General features: G+C 48.9%; 1 pseudogene; it reads right to left on the bottom strand.

Annotated features, from left to right (window-relative positions):
* Positions 1 to 12323, bottom strand: part of LOC127000187 (MAM and LDL-receptor class A domain-containing protein 2-like) — a 156334-nt pseudogene that overhangs the window by 100470 nt on the left and 43541 nt on the right.

A 12323-nucleotide genomic window follows, 5' to 3' on the forward strand; every position in this document is an offset into this window, starting at 1 on the left:
TGTATGTTACCAGGCTACCAGTGAAGGCCAAATCCCTGACAATTGCAGCAGACAGGTTAATATGGCAAGAGGTCCACGGTGTTGCTGTCAGAGAAATGCTGAAGGCCATTACGTATTTCATATTTGTTATGAAAGTAAAGTAATATTACAACAACCACCTTGACTTTTGCTAGCTACCAAGTCCAAAGTATATGCCTCAACACTTTCCTTCAAGTCATCAATGGAAGCATCTCCGTCCTGTGTTTCCTCGACCACGGCGTCGATGGCAATGAAGAAGGGGCCGTCAATGGTTCCAGCTGCCACCTCCCTCTCCACCAGCACCCACATGTCTTTCATTGGGTTTTGTAAGTGCAGCAATGTCTCCTGGGACGGGCCATCCCACGCCTGAGGGGAAACAACTACTGCTCAAAACACTGACTTCTATTCACCATTCTCTTTCACTTGATTTAACTACTCCATTAGTCTACAACACACATCTATTTTACATTGGGCAAACATTCTCAGGCCCAGTCTTGTGTTGCATCTCCTGCCCACTGTAAAAGCCTGCACATAGAGAGTTTGAGAAGCAGGGAAGCCCTCCATCAGGTCCATCAGCCTTCTGAGGATGGAGGCCAGAGAGGGCATAGAAAACATCATCATTAACCCTTGGAGTAAGGGTGGCGATATATTTCTCTGGATGGTGTGCACGGGGAAAATTTAGACATTAAAAAGAGGTGGAAATGGTGTCTTTCTTCTTTGCAATAATTGTACATTCATCTAGTATATGTGGTGCTGTAATAAAACTTCTCTCCTAATAATAATAAAAAAGTTATGACAGCCGAAAATATTGCGCATTTTCTCGTGGCCGTGATGCATTGCAAGGAAGCACCCCACTCGCTCTCTCTCTCTCTCTCTCTCTCTCTCTCTCCTTGCCCCTCCCTTCTCTGTCAATGTCACTACCATAGCAGTCATCAGAGTCGCTGTCACTTTGATTCGCCCGCGCTCTACTTCCACCCGGAGCAGAGGACCTGCTTGACGCGTCACGAGACATGAATTGTATTCCGAGCAAAAGTGGAAAATGATCTATGGCCTTCGGTAGGGCACGCGCTGAGATGAATGAGAGTGTGTACGGATGCCAGATGCCTCCACCATTCTTCTGAGTCAAGAACTGGCGGTATATTTGAAACGTAGGGAGCGTAGAGTGTGATGATTATATATATGATCCCTGTACGGGTGGGGCGTGTGGTAGCTCACTTATACATACGATCGCCGTAATGTAAGGGTTAACCCGGTAGCAGCGACGGTCCAAATTTGTGGCTTTACCATGTAGCAGTGACGGGCCAAATTTGTGGCTTTACCATATAGCAGCGACGGGCCAAATTTGTGGCTTTACCATGTAGCAGTGACGGGCAAAATTTGTGGCTTTACCATGTAGCAGCGATGGGCCAAATTTGTGGCTTTACCATGTAGCAGCGATGGGCCAAATTTGTGGCTTTACCATGTAGCAGCGACGGGCCAAATTTGTGGCTTTACCATGTAGCAGCGACGGGCCAAATTTGTGGCTTTACCATGTAGCAGCGATGGGCCAAATTTGTGTCATGATTTAACCCCAAAAACAGATGATACATAAACTGATCACAAATGCTTTGATACATATTATGAAATGGTTTGTGTGAGTGATGATTTTTTCTCATTTTTCTCGCTTAGAGGGACCATTAAGAAACATGATCCCCGCTGCTACCAGGTTAAGAATTTTAATAATGGCCATTGTGGAGGCAGAGGGAGAATGAAGTAAGATCGTTAGAGATATTTTTGATTAGATCCCAAAAGTCTCTGGAAGAATTAGACTTGGCAAGAAAAGATTTGGCTCAATTCCTCCCAGAAATGTAAAGATGGAGTTGACATGAATGTGAAGGCTGAGGCACCCTTAGTGAGCTGGTTCTCTGTCCTGCATGGCACAGGAACAAGCGTGACTGAACCATGGCTTTTTAGCACAAGGAGGAGACAAAATGCATTGAAGGTGTGCCCCCAGTCCCGAGACAGTCACCTCCATGATGAGCCGGGTACACCTTAACCCCTTGACTGTGGATTTCCTACCAGAAGACCTCACCAAGCAACAGGAATGGAACAAAAAGTGGCTGTTACAATTTAATTAAGAAAAATGTAAAGTCCTGCACCTTGGGAGGGGATATCCAGCATACCAATACCACATGGGAAACACTCCACTATCCACCACAGAGGCAGAAAAAGACCTGGGACTATATGTTACCAGGCTACCAGTGAAGGGCAAATCCGTGCCAATCGCAGCGGACAGGTTAAAAGGCCTCTGAGGCAGTAATGGGAAAATGTCAAGAGTGAGAGGTAGAAGGTCAATGGATCTGATTCAGGACACCAAATGTTGGTAAAGTAAGTTATACATGAAGCAAACCGGCACTGCTTTGCTAAACTCCACTATGAGTCTACAACCATCTTGCTTTTGTCTTCAGTACATCGCTAACAGAAAAGAAAACAAATTTCATTGGTCTTAATTTCAATCTCTCTCTTTTGAGCACAACTTCCATGAGCTATGGCCACGCCACACCTGCCTCTGCTGGAGCCCGTTCCTCACTCACCTCGGCATACACAGTGACTGGCGGAGGGCTGTCCCCCACGTGGTGCAGGAAGAAGGTGACGCAGTAGTCCAGGTTGGAGTCCAGTTCGGGAGACCTGAGGCGGGCTGTTGCCTGGCCCCTTTGTAGTGCTGGGTATGCAGCTGTGATGTAGTGCCCAGAGCCTGACAGAGACACAGAGCAGGGCTCAACACATGAATAAGAATAAGGGAATAAGGAATGAATGAATGAAGAATGAATAAGGGTTTGCTGATGTTGACCAGGTGGTTGGCCAGCTGGACCAAACAGCTGGTGGCCAGGCAGGAGTCTGAAGAGTGAAGCGTTGAAGTGGCCAGGATTTCATGGTATAACAACAAAAAAAGGTAAAAAAAATGTTACTGTTGAAGGAACGGAATGTCAAATAACAAACCATCAAACAAGGGACCTTCCTGCACTGGTCCAGTGACAAGGAAAGTGTGACTTTTAAGTCATGTCTACTTGCCTAGCACTTTACAGCACAGGGTTCATTAAGATAATAAACAAAAAGTAAATCCCTTTCCACTCACTGTTTTTGAGGGTGTTGTCAGCTACAGGGGTGTAGGATGTTGGCGGGTTGGCTGCACTAACGTGCTGCCAGACTCCATTGTCATCCTGCACAAAGTCACAGGTGGGCCTGGCGGCATCCTCGAAGTCACAGGAAAAGGTGGAGGAGTCAGCCAGCTGTGAGGCAAGGCTGGCTGGAGGCTGGTGGGACGCTGGCTCCGGGGCGGCATCCTCTGGCCTCGCTGGAAAGGGATTGCGTGCTCATTCTCCTCCACTCAGCATTGTTCCAGCTGCTGCAGTCCACTGGTCCAGTGCGATATTATGGATTCATTGAAAAGCAAGCCTGATCGCCACTTCCTTCAACTCAATATTTGCTGAATTAGAAACACAAAGTCTTGGTGGCATTTTATTTGATGTAATTTCACTTAGGGTTTGAGGACAGACCCCCTAGTCTGGACCATAGGGTCTGTGTGGTCTGAATATCTATGAAAATCTATGTAAATTTTATCCAAGTCTTCTCATTCTCGTAGTCTCCTCAGTATCTGAGCCACCCTGGAGTGCTGTCTCCAGCAGGACAGAGTGTCTCCAAACTCGGAGCTAAGGAGCCAGGGATTTGGAGCAAGAGAATCACCCTGTGCTTTGTGCTACACTCATTGTCATCATTCCACCATCACTGTCAAATCTAATAACCCTATTTTGAAAAACAGCTTACTTATTCATTACAAGGTTTTAAATAGGTTCTACGTAATGAGTATAAACTTCTGAGCAACAGTTTGCTCTTCCAGCTGCCAACTTACTGGGGCAGCTCACAGTTTCATGCAGTTGTGTGTTCCAGAAGGCCAGGTAGCCCTCGCGGCCGTCCCACACCTCCCCCTGCACCACCAGGACGTAGTTGTCGGGCGTGTCCTGAAAGGCACACACTTCCCTAAGTTATCCTAAGAGAAAACAAGATCATCAACACTCCCCTATGGTGGAAGAGGTAGTCTATAAGGGAGCCAAATAAGCAATGCAGGGCAAAGCCTAATACACAATTAACCCCTTTGACTGCACATTTCTTACCAGAAGACATCATCAAGCAACAGGAATGGAACAATAAGTGGCTGCTACAATTCAGTGAAGAAAAATGTAAAGTCCTGCACCTTGGGAGGGGATATCCAGCACACCAACTATCCACCACAGAGACAGAGAAAGACCTGGGACTATATGTTACCAGGCTACCAGAGAAAGCCAAATCCATGCCAATCACAGCAGACGGGTTAAGATCAGAGACAGAACTTTTTACTAGCAATGTTAGATGACTAGAGAGCTGCCAAGAAATAAATAGGAGGAACGAAAACACTTGGCAAACTTGAAGCAAGGCAGCAGGATTCCATTTGGTGTTGCATCAGCTCACCTCAATCTGTGCCTGACCAACGTGCCATTTTGAGTCAGCGTGTTCACTAGTTATCGGCAGCCGCCACAGCAAGGTTTCGTTGTTGGTGGCGACATCCACCATGATGACGGACAGAATACCCCCATGGTCACAGCAGGCCTTGCGAAGAGAAAAATATACTGAGGATGTGATCATTATATATGACCTCAACTTTTCTCTAGTAGTATTAAAACTGAGGATTTGTGTTTAGCATCTGCACAGTGAAAGCTGCAAGCACATCCACACAGCACCAGACACTCACTGCGTATGTGAAGGAGAAGCAAAAGAATGTGCCGAGGGATGACTTTGTTATGGTGGGACTGCTGAGGCGCGCCGTGGAGCCTGGCTCGTGGTGCGGCACAATGTCAAATATGGCGTAGTGCTCTGAAAGCAAGCAAATAGACACTATTATTTGCATCTTCATATTCATCACAATTATTTTCACTTCATCAACATTTCGCTTCCTCTATGAGCAGTGTGCTCCTTATCCTGACTCAGAGGCAGAAGCCACAAGTCAGAGAAGACAGCAGTGAAGTGAAGTGAGGTGAAGTGAGGGCCACACCCCACCACTGCTCTCCCCACACGCTGCAGCAGAACACTTCCCACCATACCTTTTAGTTCAGAGCTTGCTGGGCCATTGAGAGTGTGGTCGGTGTAGGAGTCTGAGGAGAACCACTGGAGTCCCTGCGGGTCATTGGTCCACAGGCAGGTGGTGTTGACAAAGGAGCACTGCACGGACAGTTCTGGGGTGCAATCGTCGGACGTCATCAGCATGTCGTCCAGGGCTATCACCGTGTCCTGGTTTGGCCCAACACTTCCGGTAAACACAACCTGAAGGTTTGAGGGAAACACAAAGTTAAAATTGCTGGCAAACTGCTGTTGTGTGTGTGTGTGTGTGTTTCACCATACACACTGCCATATATTTACCAAACCACTAACTTAGTAAATAAACATATCGTTTAAAACGTTATCCTCACTGCAAGTAGCATCTTTGTCCACTCACTGAGGCAGTCTGTCCTGCATCTATGAGCTGTCACATGATGAAGCACTGCACTCGCACTGTGCAGGAAGGACCTTACACTCCGACTCTCTACAGCCAGGATCCAGTGAGCTTCATCACACCTATGAGCCTGCCACACACCACCCAGTGAGCTTCATCACACCTATGAGCCTGCCACACACCACCCAGTGAGCTTCATCACACCTATGAGCCTGCCACACACCACCCAGTGAGCTTCATCACACCTATGAGCCTGCCACACCACCCAGTGAGCTTCATCACACCTATGAGCCTGCCACACACCACCCAGTGAGCTTCATCACACCTATGAGCCTGCCACACACCACCCAGTGAGCTTCATCACACCTATGAGCCTGCCACACACCACCCAGTGAGCTTCATCACACCTATGAGCCTGCCACACACCACCCAGTGAGCTTCATCACACCTATGAGCCTGCCACACACCACCCAGTGAGCTTCATCACACCTATGAGCCTGCCATACACCACCCAGTGAGCTTCATCACACCTATGAGCCTGCCACACACCACCCAGTGAGCTTCATCACACCTGTGAGCCTGCCACACACCACCCAGTGAGCTTCATCACACCTATGAGCCTGCCATACACCCAGTGAGCTTCATCACACCTATGAGCCTGCCACACACCACCCAGTGAGCTTCATCACACCTATGAGCCTGCCACACACCACCCAGTGAGCTTCATCACACCTATGAGCCTGCCACACACCACCCAGTGAGCTTCATCACACCTATGAGCCTGCCACACACCACCCAGTGAGCTTCATCACACCTATGAGCCTGCCACACACCACCCAGTGAGCTTCATCACACCTATGAGCCTGCCACACACCACCCAGTGAGCTTCATCACACCTATGAGCCTGCCATACACCACCCAGTGAGCTGCATCACACCTATGAGCCTGCACACAACACCCAGTGAGCTTCATCACACCTATGAGCCTGCCACACACCACCCAGTGAGCTTCATCACACCTATGAGCCTGCCACACACCACCCAGTGAGCTTCATCACACCTATGAGCCTGCCACACACCACCCAGTGAGCTTCATCACACCTATGAGCCTGCCACACACCACCCAGTGAGCTTCATCACACCTATGAGCCTGCCACACACCACCCAGTGAGCTTCATCACACCTATGAGCCTGCCACACACCACCCAGTGAGCTTCATCACACCTATGAGCCTGCCATACACCACCCAGTGAGCTTCATCACACCTATGAGCCTGCCACACACCACCCAGTGAGCTTCATCACACCTATGAGCCTGCCACACACCACCCAGTGAGCTTCATCACACCTATGAGCCTGCCACACACCACCCAGTGAGCTTCATCACACCTATGAGCCTGCCATACACCACCCAGTGAGCTTCATCACACCTATGAGCCTGCCACACACCACCCAGTGAGCTTCATCACACCTATGAGCCTGCCACACACCACCCAGTGAGCTTCATCACACCTGTGAGCCTGCCACACATCCAGGTGTGCAGGTGCAGCACCAAGTCTAACCTTTATTTTTTCGTCAAAGATTCTATGAAGACCAATGACAGCCGGCCTCCAGCGTGGCTCTCCCATCCTGACCAGCGCCATGCCGTCACCCACTGGGATGCCGCCCTCCCTCTCCAAAGACACTGTGATAAACGTATACAGTCAAGATTCATTTGTTTAAATAAAGTATTGTAGAAATGGTTTAAATTTCAGCACAGCACTATTATAATTAGCACTAAATCTTACACTCTTTTTCTTACATATGCTCGAAGCTTCAGTGAATATTCAGCCAAAAATAAGCCTGTTACACAGCCCCAGGAATAAACACTGATTACTGCTGACTCCCACACTGGTGACACCTTGTACTGGGGCAGGCATGGTGGCAGCAGCCAAGGGTGCCCACAGACACACACTCCCACACTGGTGACACCTTGTACTGAGGCAGGCATGGTGGCAGCAGCCAAGGGTGCCCACAGACACACACTCCCACACTGGTGACACCTTGTACTGAGGCAGGCATGGTGGCAGCAGCCAAGGCTGCCCACAGACACACACTCCCACACTGGTGACACCTTGTACTGAGGCAGGCATGGTGGCAGCAGCCAAGGGTGCCCACAGACACACACTCCCACACTGGTGACACCTTGTACTGAGGCAGGCATGGTGGCAGCAGCCAAGTGGCAGCAGCCAAGGTGCCACAGACACACACTCCCACACTGGTGACACCTTGTACTGAGGCAGGCATGGTGGCAGCAGCCAAGGGTGCCCACAGACACACACTCCCACACTGGTGACACCTTGTACTGAGGCAGGCATGGTGGCAGCAGCCAAGGGTGCCCACAGACACACACTCCCACACTGGTGACACCTTGTACTGGGGCAGGCATGGTGGCAGCAGCCAAGGCTGCCCACAGACACACACTCCCACACTGGTGACACCTTGTACTGGGGCAGGCATGGTGGCAGCAGCCAAGGGTGCCCACAGACACACACTCCCACACTGGTGACACCTTGTACTGGGGCAGGCATGGTGGCAGCAGCCAAGGGTGCCCACAGACACACACTCCCACACTGGTGACACCTTGTACTGAGGCAGGCATGGTGGCTGCCAAGGCTGCCCACAGAAGCAATACATTATCTGAGCATGAGGGGCTGACCACTGTCATGATCATGTTCTTGATCACGTTCATCATTGATGATGTTATTTCCCATAAGCACATTCTTCATGTGGTTAACACAGCATAGCATTTTAACTCCTCCTCTACCTCCTCCTTTTCCTTCTCTTTGTTACTTTTCCTGTTCTCATCCTCCTGCAAACAATTATCTTCACCTCAGGCAGCTGCCTAAAATGTCCAGTGGGAGAAGTCAACAAGAGGTAAAAGAGCCAAGCCAACAGTCCTGCACACCACAGCTTGACCTCACCTGTCAAAGATGCTTCCTCTGTTCCTTCAATCCAGTAATAAAACCTGACGCACTTATAAACGCCCACGGTGATGAGCGGTGACTCCAGACGAGCCGTGCTGCTGCTGCTGCCGCCGCCCCGCAGCTCACAAACATGACCTGGACCAAAGGTAAGCCTCTTTAAGAAATAAAAGACTTTCTTTCATGAAAAAAAAAAAAAAATTAACACATTATAACAGTTTACGGAGACCTGCATATTAGAATGTCATTTTATAGATCCGTGGATCAAAAGAGAAAGTGAATGGCCAGGCCTCGCCTTGGTCCTTCATCACACCTACCCCGGACACCATTCCATAAGGCTGTATTTTCTTTGGCTGCATTTACTTGAGCTTTAAAGGCAGATTGCTGTCATACACAGAATCAATGTGGTATTAGTATGTGCATGAAGTACTAACTGTTTGCTTCACTCTCCTGTCCTTGAATGTAAGTGTGAGCAGTGGCCCATTACCTTGGTCAGTGCCTGTTGTGTGGTCCTGAGCAGAAGACTGAGCAACAGTCCACTTGTTGCCCGGGTCCTGCATGCCACAGCTGCTGCCCTGCTCAAAGGTGCACAGAACTCCCTCGCTGCTCAGGGTGTCGAGATTCTCTGAGGACAAGGCAGGAATAATGTGGACCAATGAACAGACTTAAAAGTGATCAATAAACACGGGGAGGCAAGATAAAGAAAAGGGCAGTGATGGTGGTGGGAGAAGGTTATGAAAGGAACAAGTGTGAGTTTGGGCTAAAAAAGGAATATAAAAATTAGTATTATCCTCACACCTCCCTCTTGTCACAGAGGTGGAAGTGGAACAGCATAATTACAAGTATGTGCAGGGGAGCTGAGCTGTGTGGGAGGTGCATGTGGTGAAGTGGAGGAGGCAATGGAAGCAGGTATGAGACATTTGATGCGGGTGGAACAGTAAGGGCTGTGTGTGGACTGTGAAATGGTTGGACGGGTGAAGCATGCTGCTCTGAGATGATGTGGACATGTGATAAGATTCAAAATAAGGATGACTTTGTGGAGAGAGAATATGACGGCAAGATTGAAGGAGGAGGTGTCATCGGGAGACCACCAGCAACTTTGATCAACAGAGTGGACGCACAGCAGGGAGTTGGCAGGCAAGGGACAGAGTGGGCTGGGAGGGAGTGCCAGAACAGAGAAAGTTGGAAACACCTCTGCCAGGCCACCCCTTGAGGGAAGTTCTCGAGAGGAAACAGGGCTTTGGAGATAAAGACATATAGATAGATGAATAAACTGAATACTTTTTACCTGGACAAAGGCCAGGACTTATTTTAATGTCATCCACAGCAAGGTTGGCCAGCACGTTGTCTCCCTGGGTGCCCCAGATCTCCAGCATAAAGGCTTCATTGCTCTCAATTCCAAAGAATGACTCAGTCCACCAGGCAGTCTGTGGAAGGAAAGTCATAAAATGAAGGTTACATAGAGTGTAGTAAACAGTGGGTGTAATATAGAGCAGTTTATACATGTGCAGTGCAGTGATCAAGGGTCCACACCTTGGTGCAATTACAAAAACGATTCTGAGGACCCATCGAGACCATCTGGGCTTGGTATTCTCTTCAATTCAATTTGCAGAGCACCAGAAATGGTAAAGATGAAAAATACTGAAAGATAAACAAAGCTCAAGATAAGTGACGTGTAGCAAGGCTGCATTGACTACCTGAAATCCTGTCCTGCTCCAGATGGCCGTGTTGTCCTGCATGGTGAGGAGGCGCAGGCTGAGGCTGCCAGCGTCTGAGCCGCTCATGTGGTACCACCAGCGGAAGCACAGGCGCTGCACACAGCCAACAATTGGTTCACGGAAAACAAAAGGAGACAAAAAAATCAAATGATGTAAGAATAGATGTCTTTACAGTGAAGCACAGTAAAATTATCCCCAAGCAAGCAGAGAGAAGACAAGTTGTGGCCCGCTGACTAACACTGTACAGCCCCAAAGATGTTTTGGAAAGATCTCACACCTGTGCATAGGATATTTCTGGGCTCCTTCTGATGGCAGAGCCTGGCCCACTGGTGTAGGATGGGGTCAGGCTCAGGAAAGGCTGGGAACCTGAAATGGATTCAGCATACATATTAAAGCATTAAATGAACACATATGGATGGCACTTTGAACACATATGGATGGCACATAGAACACATATGGATGGCGCATTTTACATGAACAAGACAAGTTTCTTTCATTACATGGCATTCTGTTTTTTATTATTGCTTAGTCATTTATAGTTTCCAGTGAGTATGGCAAGATCTTCAAGTTGCTAGGCACTGTGTCATCTTAATAAAGGCTGAGAGTACCATTGGTGTGGTCCCCGAGGGGGCCAACATGGTGGGTGTCCCCGGAGCTGCTGCTGATGATTACCCACTGAGTGTCCCCGGCCGCTGAGGCCCAGCCGCAGCTGTCGCCGCCGGAGAAGTCGCAGGAGACTTCATCCACAAACACTGCCAGCACATCAAACAGTGATACGTTGAATCAGAAACATACAGTAAACTTCCATAACACTCAAAATCCGAATCAACCTAATATTTTTGCACAAAGAAATATATAAGGGAATTGTTAACACTTGACCTGATCCCTGTAGCAGATTTTCAAAATTTTAAGTTTTTGTAGACTAAGTCTGTGGGTCGTATTTTAAAACATCTTGTCTCTGAAGTTCACATATTTGACAAGGCTTTTGTACGACCTTAGGGCATTTACAGTTTTATGACCCTGGTGGTAGTTTGACCCTTCTTCAGTAGCATGAACCTAGAAAAACACTTATTAGAACCCAACTCTTTGACCTTTAGAAATAGTTGATGTGACAAGCGGAAGTGTCTTGTGATACTAGCCTGTATCTCAATTCTGAGAAGCATGTGCCAAGGGGCATGCTGCCTGCCCACCCTCCAGTGCCACTCCTGGGGGTCCCTACAAGCAAGTCTCTATGCAAGTCACTGAGTTTTATTAACTGATATAGTAAAGGTCCGTCCATCTGGTCAGCGATGGTTCACATGGCCAATGGTTTGGATGTTTGGCCCGGCCCGGCGCCTCACAGGGATAAAAGTTTTGTCTGGAAGGTGTGCGGCGTGAGCTGAAGTGAAAGTTCAAACTGAGAGTCTTGCCCCTCAGCATGTGTGGGGCGGGGGGGATGGAGGAGTGGAGGAAGGGATGAAGAAGAGGGGGAGAAGGTGGGGAGGAGGACAGTGAAGGTGGAGAGCAAAGGTGGGAGACTGTACTTTATAGGATCAAAATATACCCGGACACCCTAATGAGCCACACACAGCTGCCTTAACCCCTTGACTGTGGCTTTCCTACCAGAAGACCTCACCAGGCTACAGGAAGGGAACAAAAAGTGGCTGCTACCATTCAATGAAAAAAATGTAAAGTCCTGCACCTTGGGAGGGGATATCCAGCACACCAATACCACATGGGAAACACTCCACTATCCACCACAGTGGCAGAGGAAGACCTGGGAGTATATGTTACCAGGCTACCAGTGAAGGCAAAACCCGTGCCAGTTGCAGTGGCCGGTTTAAATGGTCCATAGCCTGTGTGCCCACCAGGATTATTAACACATTTATGAGGCAGCTTTCTGGCCTCATACTTTCCCTGCAGCCTTACCGGGCACTGTGGTGAGGACGGGCGGCGGGGTGGTGGTCCCTGAGGCGTCGGGGGGCAGCAGGATGCACGGGGAAGTGTTCTCGACTTCTAAATCATCCAGATGGACCAGGCCATTGGTGTGGCCGCCCATCCAGCTGCCCTCAAGCCGCACGGCCTCTACGTAGAGCTGAAGGGGAGTGCACAACACAAGGGAATAAAAATACTTCACCAGGGCA

The sequence above is a fragment of the Eriocheir sinensis genome, chromosome 18 (genome assembly GCF_024679095.1).
Source record: "Eriocheir sinensis breed Jianghai 21 chromosome 18, ASM2467909v1, whole genome shotgun sequence".
Lineage (NCBI taxonomy): Eukaryota > Metazoa > Arthropoda > Malacostraca > Decapoda > Varunidae > Eriocheir > Eriocheir sinensis.